This window comes from Diceros bicornis, chromosome 9 (assembly GCF_020826845.1).
Source record: "Diceros bicornis minor isolate mBicDic1 chromosome 9, mDicBic1.mat.cur, whole genome shotgun sequence".
Classification (NCBI taxonomy): domain Eukaryota; kingdom Metazoa; phylum Chordata; class Mammalia; order Perissodactyla; family Rhinocerotidae; genus Diceros; species Diceros bicornis.
Window position 1 is genome coordinate 68,850,744 of NC_080748.1, and position 13,147 is coordinate 68,863,890.

General features: G+C 36.6%; 1 protein-coding gene across 1 annotated transcript in view; it reads left to right on the top strand.

Moving 5' to 3' along the window:
* The window catches only part of GPC5 (glypican 5), a 1,284,867-nt gene that overhangs the window by 259,633 nt on the left and 1,012,087 nt on the right, over positions 1-13,147 (top strand). The gene's annotated exons all lie outside the window — the stretch shown is intronic.

Sequence of the window (13,147 nt, forward strand, 5' to 3'; positions counted from 1 at the left end):
TTACCACAATAAAAATAAAATTTTTTAGAAATGCGGCTAGTGTGACTGAGGATTTAATTTTTAATTTTATTTAATTTTAATTAATTTTAGTCCAAATTCCACATGTAGCTAGTGGCAACTGTATTTGACAATGCAAGGCAGAAGAGTGTTCATTTTTTTCTTCTTTTCTAGGCTTAAAATAGCTAAATAAATCTTTATTATTTCTAATTGCAAGTGTACAGAAATTACAGAGCCACACAGTCTTAGAACACCAACAACTTTCTCTGTACATTATTATATAGTTAAAATTCACAGTTTGAGGGTTGTAAATGATGTAATGAGTATTACTGAATGTTAAGCATCTGTTAAATAAATGGTTGCATAAGAAGAAGTTTCTGTACCTTTTATCTGGAATGCTGCAAATGGCCGTTGATTCAAAATGATAAACACTGAGTGGCTTGCTTCTATAACTCATATTTCTACCACTATGCCCATAATTATTTCACATGTTAAATTAAAGCCTTCATTGATGTCCTTTTGCTTGATAATTGGCAGTTGAAATGAAAAACTCTTGAATTTGGAGGAAACTATTATTTTATTTATTTTTGTGTTCAGTTGACAAGTGTATGTCCTAGCAAATACTAGATTCTCAGTGGCTGTTTTTTAATTGAACTGAAATTGAGAATTCTATATTCATTTATTAATTCAAATAATTATTTCTAATAATACCTTATGGAGAATTCAGTATTTTACATAGCTTCACTCTCTATAACGTAAAATCTGTTTCTTTTTTCGAGGGACAGTGCTCCTAATTGCTTCATTGTCTCCTCAGATGGGCTATAATTTGGGATAAAGATCTGGACCATTGCTAGCTATTTGCCACAGCTTGAAAGAATTAGCACTTTGTTTGCATGTAAAGTAGCTGTTTGTTTTTTTTCTCTAGCATCTATAGTGATCAGCAGTAATTTCTTGCATTTGAGAAATCAGTATGCTTTGGTTAGCATATAGTCTATAGTGTATAGTGGTTCTTTTTTTTAATTGAGGTCATATTGGTTTATAACATGTAAATTTCAGGTGTACATTTTTCAAATATATATCAGTTATCAATTTATATATCAGTTTCTGTATAGACTGCATCGTACTCACCACCAAAAGTCTAGTTTTTATCTGTTACCATACATATGTGTCCCTTTACCCCTTTTGCCCTCCCCCCACCCCCTTCCCCTCTGGTAACCACTAATCTGTTCTCCTTATCCATGTGTCTGTTTGTCTTCCACATATGAGTGAAATCATACGGTTTATGTGTTTCTCTGTCTGGCTTATTACGCTTAGCATAATACCTTCAAAGTCCATCCATGGCGTCACAAATGGCACAATCTTGTCTTTTTTATGGTTGGGTAGTATTCCATTATATATACTATATATATATGTATATATATAACATCTTTATCCATTCATCCAATGATGGGCACTTGGGTTGCTTCCACATCTTGGCTATTGTGAATAATGCCGTGATAAACATAGAGGTGCATAAATCTCTTTGAATTGTGGATTTCATGTTCTTTGGATGAATACCCAGTAGTGGGATAGCTGGATCATATAGTATTTCTATTTTTAATTTTTTGAGAAATCTTCATACTGTTTTCCATATTGGCTACACCAGTTTGCATTACCACCAACAGTGTGTGAGAGTTCCCTTTTCTCCACATCCTTCCCAACATTTTTTATTTCTTCCCTTGTTAATTATAGCCATTCTGACAAGTGTAAGATAATATCTCATTGTAGTTTTGATTTGCATTTCCCTAATAATTATTGATGTTGACCATCTGTATATCTTCTTTGGAAAAATGTCTGTTCATATCCTCTGCCTATTTTTTGATCCAGTGGTTCATTTTTTTGTTGTTGAGCTGTATGGGTTCTTTATATATTTTGGAAATTAACCCCTTGTCAGATATATGGTTTGCAAATATTTTCTGCCAGTTAGTGAGCTGTCTTTTTGTTTTGTTGATGGTTTCCTTTGCCTGGCAGAAGCTTTTTAGTATGTGTAGTCCCATTTGTTTATTTTTTCTTTTGTTTCCCTTCCCTGAGTAGACATGGTATTTCAAAAGATACTGCTAAGACCAATATCAAAGACTGTACTGCCTATATTTTCTTCTAGAAGTTTTATGGTTTCAGGTCTCACACTCGAGTCCTGAATCCATTTTGAGTGAATTTTTGTGTATGGTGTATGATAATAGTATACTTTTATTCTTTTGCACATGGCTGTCCAGTTTTCCCAGCACCATTTATTGAAGAGACTTTCCTTTCTCCATCGCATGTTCTTGACTCCTTTATCAAACATTAGCCATCCATAGATGTGTGGTTTTATTTCCGGGCTCTCAATTCTGTTCCACTGATCTGTGTGTCTGTTTTTTCTGCCAGTACCATGTTGTTTTGATTAATATAGCTTTGTAGTATATTTTGAAGTCAGGGAGTGTGATACCTCTAGCTTTGTTCTTTTTTCTCAGGACTGCTTTGGCTATTCAGGGTCTTTTGTTATTCCATATAAATTTTAGGATTCTTTGTTCTATTTCTGTGAAAAATGTCATTGGGATTCTGACTGAGATTGCATTAAACCTGTAGATTGATTTAGGTAAATGGACATTTTAACTATGTTTATTCTTCCAATCTGTGAGCATGGAATATCTTTCCATTTCTTTATGTCTACTTTGATTTCTTTCAATATTGTCTTATAGTGTTCAGTGTATATAAGTCTCTCGCTTCCACCATGATTCAGTAGGATTTACTTCAGGGATGCAGGGATGGTTTAACATCCACAAATCAATCAATGTGATACACCACATTAGCAAAATGAGGAATAAAAATCACATGATCTTCTCAATAGATGCAGAGAAAGCGTTTGACAAGATCCAACATCCATTTATGATAAAAACTCTCAATAAAATGTATATGGAAGGAAAGTACATCAATATAATAAAGGCCCTATATGACAATCCCATAGCCAACATCATACTTAACAGTGAAAAACTGAAAGCCATCCCTCTGAGAACAGGAACAAGACAAAAGTGTCCACTCTCACCACTCTAATTCAACATAGTACTGGAAGTTTTGACCAGAGCAATTAGGCAAGAAAAAGAAATAAAAGGTATCCAAAGTGGAAAGTAAGAATTAAAACTCTCACTGTTTGCAGATGACATGATTCTATATATAGAAAACCCTAAAGAATCCATCAGAAAACTATTAGAAGTAATCAACAACTACAGCAAAGTTGCAGGGTACAAAATCAAGATACAAAAATCCGCTGCATTTCTGTACACTACTAATGAATTAGCAGAAAGAGAAGTCAAGAATACAATTCCATTTACAATCACAACAAAAAGAATAAAATATCTAGGAATAAATTTAATCAAGTTACTGGTTCTTATAAAAGAACCCAGCAGAGGAAGATCTTAAGTTCTTAAAGGTCATGTCTATTTCACCACCAAAACAACCAGTTGTTGGAAAAACAAAACAAACCCAACACTTAACATGATTTATTCACTAGAAAAACTAAGCCAATGCAGGCAAAATGTTACAAAATGGCTCAGGAATAATAAGGGGTCACATGAATTGAAAGTTTTATAAGTATCTATTCTGGCCATTGAATAGATCTCTTTGTCTCCAGTCTTTCAAACTCATTAATTCTATGTCCCTTACCAGCCAGCCGCCATTAGCCATTGCCTGTGAGTCAGAGTAGATCCATCACAGGCCAATCTCAAAACACACAAAGTGAACAACCAGAGGTACTGCACTGGAGCCCACTTAAGCATTTCATTTTTACACACTTTTTGTTGCCACTCCTGAATAGGGCTTAATTGTTGTGGTAGTATATTTCTGCTTGATGCCTATATATTGTGCAGACCTATCCATAAACTAGACCTGAATTTTATTTATTCTTCATCACTGATCATTCCTCATGAGGTCATAAGTTTTGACTGAAGTAGGTGGGGAAATGTAGCAGGAGTAGATGCTGAGTGAGTCTGGGCTACTTTCCATGCATCTTACTTGTGCTTTTTCCCCCTGCTTGAGCCTGTTTCCAATAGATCACTTCCACTTGATGATCTATTGCTTCTATACAAGCCTGATCTTGTAGCCTGGCACATCAGATAGCACTTAACTCATCAAGCACATCTCAAATTGCAGATTACACTTGCTAGATCATGGTCAAGTGTATAGTTTCTGTCAGAGCCCAGTTGCAAACCTACCAACCAACCAAACAAACAAACAGTTTTTAGCAAAAAAAGGAATGACTTTACTCAAAAACCCTTGATGTTTATACAGTCATGCACCCCATAGGCATGTTTTGGTCAACAAGGGAACCGCATATAAGACAGTGGTTCCATGAGATTAGTACCATAGAGCCTATGTGTGTAGTAGGTTGTACCATCTAGGTTTGTTGAAGTACAGTCTGATGTTTACACAACGATGAAATCACCTAATGATGCATTTCTCAAAACGTATTTCTGTCGTTAAGAAACACATGATTGTACTATTATTCTTCTAATAGGGCTTTCCAGAATCTCTGTAGAGCATCTTTATTTGCCATTGGTACTTCAGGCATCATTGAATGTATGAGCTGGGTCATCTGGACTGAATATCAGAACAGCTTGCAAAACACCAAGTTACAGAGATTTTTCTCTCATACAAAAGCTCCTTGAGGCTACTTTATAAATGAGTTACATCAATACATTGAAGTGTTTAATATGTTTTTTCTAATATGCAAAGAGACCCAAAATTCCTTGTGCCTCTGCCTTGAGTGCTAGGTCATCTTAAATGCAGAAGTTTGCCTTTTACATTAGAAGAATAGCCCAATAAGATTCAGACTACTAGACATTTAGAAACCCCACTGAATTGTCAGGCATTCAAAATGTCAATAATTTTTTTCCACCAGAGGCATGCACATGTCTACTAAAGTATCTAAGACAATGTGATCAATATTTTATTATCAGCATGGTGTCCTGTAGATGTTCAGATGATCAAGACTGTTGTCTGTCACAGGCTGGGAGAATTGCCCTGAAATGAAGGGGTTCTTGCCAGCTGAAAGTGAAATACATCTAATTGTCCTTACTAATTGGTAAAGAGATAAAAGCATTTGCCAAATCATTAGCTGGATAGCAGGTGGCAGGACATGTTTTGATCTGCTCCAGCAGACATACTAAGGAGTATGTAATTGAAGTCACCCTCTGACTCAGGTTATGATAATCCAACCATTCTCCAAGTCCACCTCAGTGTGCACAGACCACTCAAACAAGCAAGGTGAATGATCACCGCCACTGCATCTTTCACGTCTTTGATGATGACTCTAATTCCTGAGTCGCAATTCCTGAGGAATATTGTGATATTGTGATTTATAATAAGAAATATATATTTGGTCTTTGACTCAGTTCTTGGTGCAGAGCTCCTAAAACCCTTGGAATTTCTTAAGGGATGAGAGCAAAAAGATGTCTTCTGTTATGTTAATGAGATGACTTTGGAACCCACTTAAGGATGGGGGCTGGTTGCCAGGAGAGCCAACCATGTGATTAGAGGGTTGGAACTTTCAGTCCCACCCCCCAACCTTAGGAGGGGAGAGGGCCTGAAGGTCGGGGCAATTGCCAATGTCAGATGAATTAATCAATCATGCCTAGGTAATGAATCCTCCATAAAAACCCAAAAGGATGGAATTAGGAGAGCTTCCATGTTGGTGAACATGTGGAGATGCTGGGAAGGTGCTGCTCCTGGGGAAGGCATGGAAACTTCGTGCCCTTTCCCCATGCCTTGGCCTATGCATCTCTTCTATCTGGCTGTTTCTGAGTTATACCTTTTTATTTATTTTTTTATTTTTTTAAATTTTTTTTAAACAGTTTGATTTATTTATTTATTTTTTTGTGAGCAAGATCAGCCCTGAGCTAACATCCTTGCTAATCCTCCTCTTTTTGCTGAGGAAGATGGGCTCTGATTCAACATCTATTGCCAATCCTCCTCCTTTTTTTTTCCCCCAAAGCCCCAGTAGATAGTTGTATGTCATAGTTGCACAACCTTCTAGTTGCTGTATGTGGGACGTGGCCTCAGCATGGCCGGAGAAGCGGTGCGTCGGTGCTTGCAGGGGATCCAAACCCGGGCTGCCAGTAGCGGAGTGCGGGCACTCAACCGCTAAGTCACGGGGCGGGCCCCTATACCTTTTTATAATAAACTGGTGATCTACTAAGTAAAATGTTTCTCTGAGTTCTGTGAGCCACTCTAGCAAATTAATCGAACTCAAGGAAGGAAGGGGTCATGGGAACCTCTCATTTATAGCCAGTTGGTCAGAAGTACACGTAACAACCTAGACTTACAACTGGCGTCTGAAGTCTAAGGAGGGGGCCCTAGGACATCCAATCTGTAGCTAGTGGCTCAGAGGCACAGGTAACAACCTGGGCTTGTGACTGACATCTGAAGTGGGTGGGTGGGGCAGTCTGGTAGGGAAAGAACCCTTAACCTATGGAATATGCTGTTATCTCCGGGTAGATAGTGTTAGAATTGAGTTGAATTTTCGGACATTCTACTGGTGTCAGAGAATTGCTTGGTGTGGAGACCCTCCCCCGCCACCATTCCCCCCTACATTGGAATTGGTACCAGAACCAAGATAGATATGATATTCCTTTGTTTTACTATTTTCGTAGGGAGAGGTAGTTTTAGGGATTTCAATTTGGCCCTTACTCCATGAGTTGAGGAATCAGTGTGGGGTCTGTGCAAGGGGCAAGTGTATCTATTCCAACTACATATTCAGAAGTGTGAAATAAACAGGGTGCATCTGTGGACTCACTGAGCCCAACGTGAGACAGACTGAGCGTAAAATTTAATTTTCATTTGACCTTTATAAGCCCGATTTAGACTGACAGAGTAGAATGGTATTCCGGGTCTTCAGGATTAAAGTCAACTCAGGGCTAGTGTCTAATAATTCCTGGGAAGCAAAAGGGCCACAGGTCACTTTAGGGAAGAGAGGAAGGTAGAATTATACCACATAACTGTTGTGCTTATGCAGGGATATTTCGCAAGGGAACCTAACCTCACTACAGTCAAGGTAGTCTGAAGCTGGGAACTGGGAACTAAGTGAGAGACTGTGAATTTCTTTTGTGGCAAATAAAGTGACATTTCTTTTTGTATTTTTCATTTCTAGGGATGTTTTTATTCTTTTTTTTTTAATTCATATCCCACTCTTTTTTTTTTTTTGTGAGGAAGAGTGTCCCTGAGCTAACATCTGTTTCCAATCTTCCTCTTTTTCCTTGAGGAAGATTGTCCCTGAGCTAACATCTGTGCCAGTCTTCCTCCATTTTGTATGTGGGATGCTGCCACAGCATGGCTTGATGAGCAGTGTGTAGGTCCGTGCCCAGAATCTAAACCCTTGAACCCTGGGCCACTGAAGCAGAGTGCATGAACTTAACCACAATGCCACTGGGCCAGCCCCTGCTGTTTTCTTTTTTTTAATTACTTTTGCTTTGAAGGATTTTGTAAACTCTTGTAAGCTGCTGTATTTACTCTTGTTTTTCAAAATTCTGTTAGATATTTGTGGAATTTATCTTTCCAAATAATATTTTTCTTGAGTTTTGATTGGAGTTATATTGACTACACAGATTGATCTGTTTATAGTGTCATATGTGGCTGCTTTTCTGAATTCCATTTCTAATGGTTGGTCTGTTCATAGGACTGAGTTTTCTATGTGGATGATCATATAGTACACTGGGATAGCCATTCTGGCAAGAAGCTTGCTGTACCTGGTAAAACTCATATACTCTATGCACTACATCTACCTTCTTAAGATGTATCCCAGAGAAACTCTTGCTCATATCCACAAGGGGCATTCTTGTATATTTGTGGTAGCTGAGAGTTAGAGGCAAACTATATGTCCATAACACAAAAAAATGAAAAAGTAAAATGTAAGACTTTGAAACATTGTAAAGCAATCAGAAGGAAAGAACATATTTTCATACAGCAAAAATTATTGTGAGTAGAGAGGAAAAAGTATTAAATAGTATGAGAATAATAGTGTAATGCTGCTTATAGAAATTAAAAACATATATATAATTAAAATCAGTATACATTTTTCAAGGAAAGGATATGGCAAAATACTTGTATTAAATATGTTAGAATGGCTATTTATAGAAGGACAGGAAAGGAATGAGGGATGAAGAAAAAAATAAGATGATAAAATAAATAAATGTGTAGGTGCTCAAGGATAAATTATGATAGTATGCTAGGAATTGAGGAGTATGCTTAACTCAACTCTCTGTATCTGAGAAAATATGTGTATATTTGTGTATGCCTGTAAAGACACACATATACACTATTAAAGTTTAGATGAAGTGGTTTTTTTTATGTTTCCCTAATTAAAAAAATAGTTAAAACTCCCTCAATCAAAATTTTCATGAGAGCTGATGATACTCAACTTTTCAATAACTATTTTTTGCCTTTTCATATGCTAAGCATAGATAATTTTTCATAATAGTGTATAGTAGATATATTGAATATCCAGACAGAGATAAAATGTAATTTGCCAAGAAAAATTGTTGACTTGTTTGGATTTGGATTTTCATTCAGAATTAAAATAAAATGAAAGTTTATTATAAAAAAAATAATTAAGGGCTGGCCTGGTGGCGCAAGAGATTAAGTGCGCGCGCTCTGCTGCAGCAACCTGGGTTCGCCGGTTCAGCTCCTGGGTGTGCACTGACGCACTGCTTGTTGAGCCATGCTGTGGCGGCATCCCATACAAAGTAGAGGAAGATGGGCACGGATGTTAGCTCAGGGCCAGTCTTCCTCAGAAAAAAGAGAAAGATTGGCATCAGATGTTAGCTCAGGGCTGATCTTCCTCACCAAAAAAAAAAAAAAAAAAAACTAGACAAGGAAGAACTGAATTTCCAGTTGACCCACCAAATAATTAGCAAAACCACTGCTTTGTGCAATTCATAAAAAAGTGAAATTAAAAAACCTAACATTTTTCTGAGTTTGTTTTCATAAATTAGCATTATATCCATGATAGTGATACCTATTCTTAGGTATACTTTATTTATTTACTTTGGGCAATTCCCAGGAAAAGTAGCAGGAACTACTTGCTATACATTTAAACCAATGTAAAACTATTAAAAGAAAACTATAGAAAAAAAGAATCTAACAGTTTCTATAGCTTAATATAATTGCTCTAGTTTCTCAAAAAATAGAGATTGTAAAATGCATCAGTGTTTTTGCCAATATAAATGAAGATAAACACCGTTCTATGTTTACTAAAAATTGAAAACTGTATTTTTACATATAAATGTCATAGTCTTTTAAAATTAAATTGTCATAGTTTGCTTCAGATTTAATTTCTTTATTGGTATATCTTCAAAAAAATGTTGTTGTTTAAAATTATGTTAGATTTTTGGCACCCTGACTTTAAAAACATGTATTTTCAGGTCTTTGTGACAGAGTAAGAGCTTAATATACATAGTTTTCCATTATTCAAACAAGTCTTTTGCAGTTATAACCACTGCTGATTTATAAATATTTTGACCAGCTACTTTTTTTTTTTTTTTGGCTAGCTAACAGTGATTAAGTGATGATTAATCAGTTTTATTTTTTAATTGAGCATTTAGTCCATTTTTCACAGTGATATACAGTATCATGAAGTAGTTGGTTTAAGGCTACCATTTTGTTCTTCATTTTCTCTTTACCCCGTGTTTTTTTATTTTTTATTCCTCCTTTCTTGCCTTTGGAGTTTAACAGGTAGTTATGATTTTTTTATCCTTATAGTTTTTTAGTTTAGCATTTCTTTATTATTCTCTTAATGGTTATTGTAGAGATCAAAATATGCATTTTCAATTTTTACTATCTACTTTAAATTAGATCTTTTACCACTTCATTGAACAATAGCAGATCTTTAAAACAGTTTCACTTTGTTACTCTCTTCCTATCTTTTGTGCTATTTTTGTCAACAAATATCTTACTTCTAACAACATTTTAACAACTCCCAAGACATTATTGTTATTGTTGTTTTTAAATAGTCAATGTTTACCTATAATTACTCACATATATTATTATTTCTGGTGCTCTTTTGTTTTTGTTTTTATTTTTCAGTTCCATGTGTCCATGTAGAATCATTTTGCTTTAGCCTTAGTATATCTTTCATTGCTTATTACTAGTGATGAATTCTCTCATCTTGTGTTTGTCTGAACACATCTTCATTTTTGAAGAATATTTTCAGTAGGTCTAGAATTATAAATTGTTTCCAGCTACTGTTTTTAAAACTATAAATGTCCAAGCCATAATTAAGTTCATGACATGACACTGTGTAAATAGTATGGACGGTTTAGTGGAAAAATTTAATACGAGAGGGAACTAAGGTAGTGGATGCTGCTGGTATCCTACTTGCATCCCTTCATCTGGCCATTTTATCTGCTACCTGGCTGCTGTGTCCTGGCTGCTGATAACGCACAGCTGCCCTATTCTCTGGGGAATTGCCCTCAACATCTAGGAGCTGTCTATATTTGTTATCTATTGCTACCTAACAAACCATTCCAAAACTTAGTGGCTTAAAGCAACAATAAGCATCTGTTATGCAATTTTCTGTGGGTCAGGAAGTTGGGAGCTGCTTAGCTGGGGGGTTTTGGCTCAGGGTCTCTAGGGAGATTGCTGTCAAGATGTCAGCTGGGGCTGCTGTCCTCTAAAGGCTTGAGTGGGACTGGAGTCTCATCTCCCAAGATGGCTCACTCACACAGCTGTTGGCAGGAGGTCCTGGTTTCTTGTCACAATGACCTCTCCATTGGACTGCTTGAGTTTTCTCACAGCATTGTGGCTGGCTTCCCTTAGGGCAAGCCGTCCAAGAGAGAGTAAGGGGGAAGCTGCAATGTCTTTTGTGATCTAGCTTCAGAAATCTCACACTGTGTCCTGCAGGTTACACAGGTCTGTTCTATTCAGTGTGGAGGGGGCCTGCACAAAGGCATGAAGGGAAAAGTGTTGAGGGGTCATCCTGGAGACTGGCTACCACACAATCTCATCCACCTGGGGGAGCAGGTTAAATTCCCACCTGCCTCCCAAACTTGGTAGCAGTGCTCACGCGTAGACTGAATGACACACGGGCATAAAAGGCTTGCCCCTTGCTCAAATGTGTGGTGAAATTCATGCTTCAGCACTTCCTATGGAATCTGGCTGAAGCTGAGACAACATTCCTACTTAACTTCTTCCTCCCCACTCTACCTAGCTTCCCTCGATACCTCTCTCTCAAGAGCATCCTTCAATGAATCATCTGCACCCAAATTCGTGTCTCAGGCTCTGCTTCTAGGGCATCTGACCTAGACATGTCTGAAAAAGAACCTAAAATAAATGCAGAATAAGTGTTAAACTAAGGCAGAATTATACTATCCTGTGCTAAATATAGACATTTCTCTCTATAGTCCCAAATTCCTAACCCTTTTGTTTTTATTTTTCCTCTCCCTTCTCCCTCTGTCTTCATTTCATAGAGATCCATTCTATTGAACACATTGCCTTCTCTTTATTCTATTTGTAACCTTTGAAGAAGGAAATTTTACTTATTAAAATCTGTCTCTGGATCTAAAACTTGTTCTAAGCTTGCTAGTGGAGTATGTCAGTCTTCTTTTAGGTTGGAAAAAGAGGAACTAAACCATAGAGTTGAATTCTTTTGATCATATTTTGGAGCTGTACTTATTCAAGTGACCCCATTTTTCCTATTTATGTAGCATGCTAATAATGAGGTAATTGGAGACTTTGAGTTATTGAAGCATACCATTGACAAAGGACTCCAAAAGTTGAGGAAGGCAAGGAAGAGCTGCTGCTCCTTTAAACATCTAGCGAAGCATCACTATTTAGACTTTTCTGGGCAGAAACCAAATCAGCACAGCTGTAAAGGACATTGCACTCATATAGCTGTCTAAACCACCCCAGGCAGAGTGATTTCCCTGTGGCAGTTCCTGCTCTCTGTTTGATTTCTTGAAGTTAGCTGGTAAGAATAAGCTATTAGCAAGCTTAAATCCGTGATAATTAGCTGTACATTATTATTTCAAAGTGGTGTGGCTGGGCCAATTAAGTGGGTAATTAGGAAAACCCCAGGACAATAAATTAAGACAGAGTCTCAACACCAGTGCCCCATCTGTTCTCCAGCAAGCATTCCAATTCCAATTAGCCAACCCTCTCATTTCAGAATATGCCAATTAGGAGGATTGGCTGCATGCATAGGTGTGCATTGGGGTAACAGAGACTGTCTTAGGTGATTAGTAAAAGTAAAATATTTTTAATTTCAGAGATGATTTTGATATGAAGGTGAGGAAAGAAGAAGTTTTAAAAATAATGGATTTTTAATGTTTGAAACAGTATAATGTAAATTGTTTTATGAGTTTTTGTTTCTCTCAGTTTTCTCTTTAGAACTTAATTGGAATATTGTGTCACCAGGCAGTTCCATTTTGTTCTAATATGATTATTAAATCTTGATTTGAGTGAGAATTTTGCCACTTGGAACATTAGCCATTTTATTTATTGAGAATGGGAACTAAAGAGGACACTTGAAATTGTGTAGTTTAAGGAGAGGAACGAGTCAGGGTATGATTCTCATTTAGGACGTGACTGTCTATGAAAGCAAATTAATTGTTACCCTGTACATCACAAAAGAACACAGTGAAGTGGTTAAAAATAGTTAATGAAACATAGGAAAAATTTTAAACCTACTGAATGAAGAACACAATATTATTTAGGATTATTGCCAAGATAGCTGGAATGGGTTCATATTAAATAGGATCAGTTAGCTTAAAATACATGAACTTATAGCTACCTAGTTAAATCTTATTTAACACAATACTCTTGATCTCCTGATGTGTTTGGGTGTATGTGTTTGTTTCTATGGATAAATCAGTATTGATGTACTGGGCTTAATGATTAATTGTGTATACACATACTCAGTGGATGAAAATATCCATAGGTCAGGAAAAAGTCAACTCTTTGAGGAAAATTTAGTATCATTTATGGCGCGGGAGAAAGCAATTTCCAATCTATTTCCTAAAAGGAAGTTAGTGCTTCTTTGAGGTGCCATTGTTATTTATTACCTGTAAGTTTAATTTACTAAAATAAAGGTCATGTTCCCTTCAATGAGAACATTTCTGTTTAATTTAAACCAGAGCTTAGTGAGTGG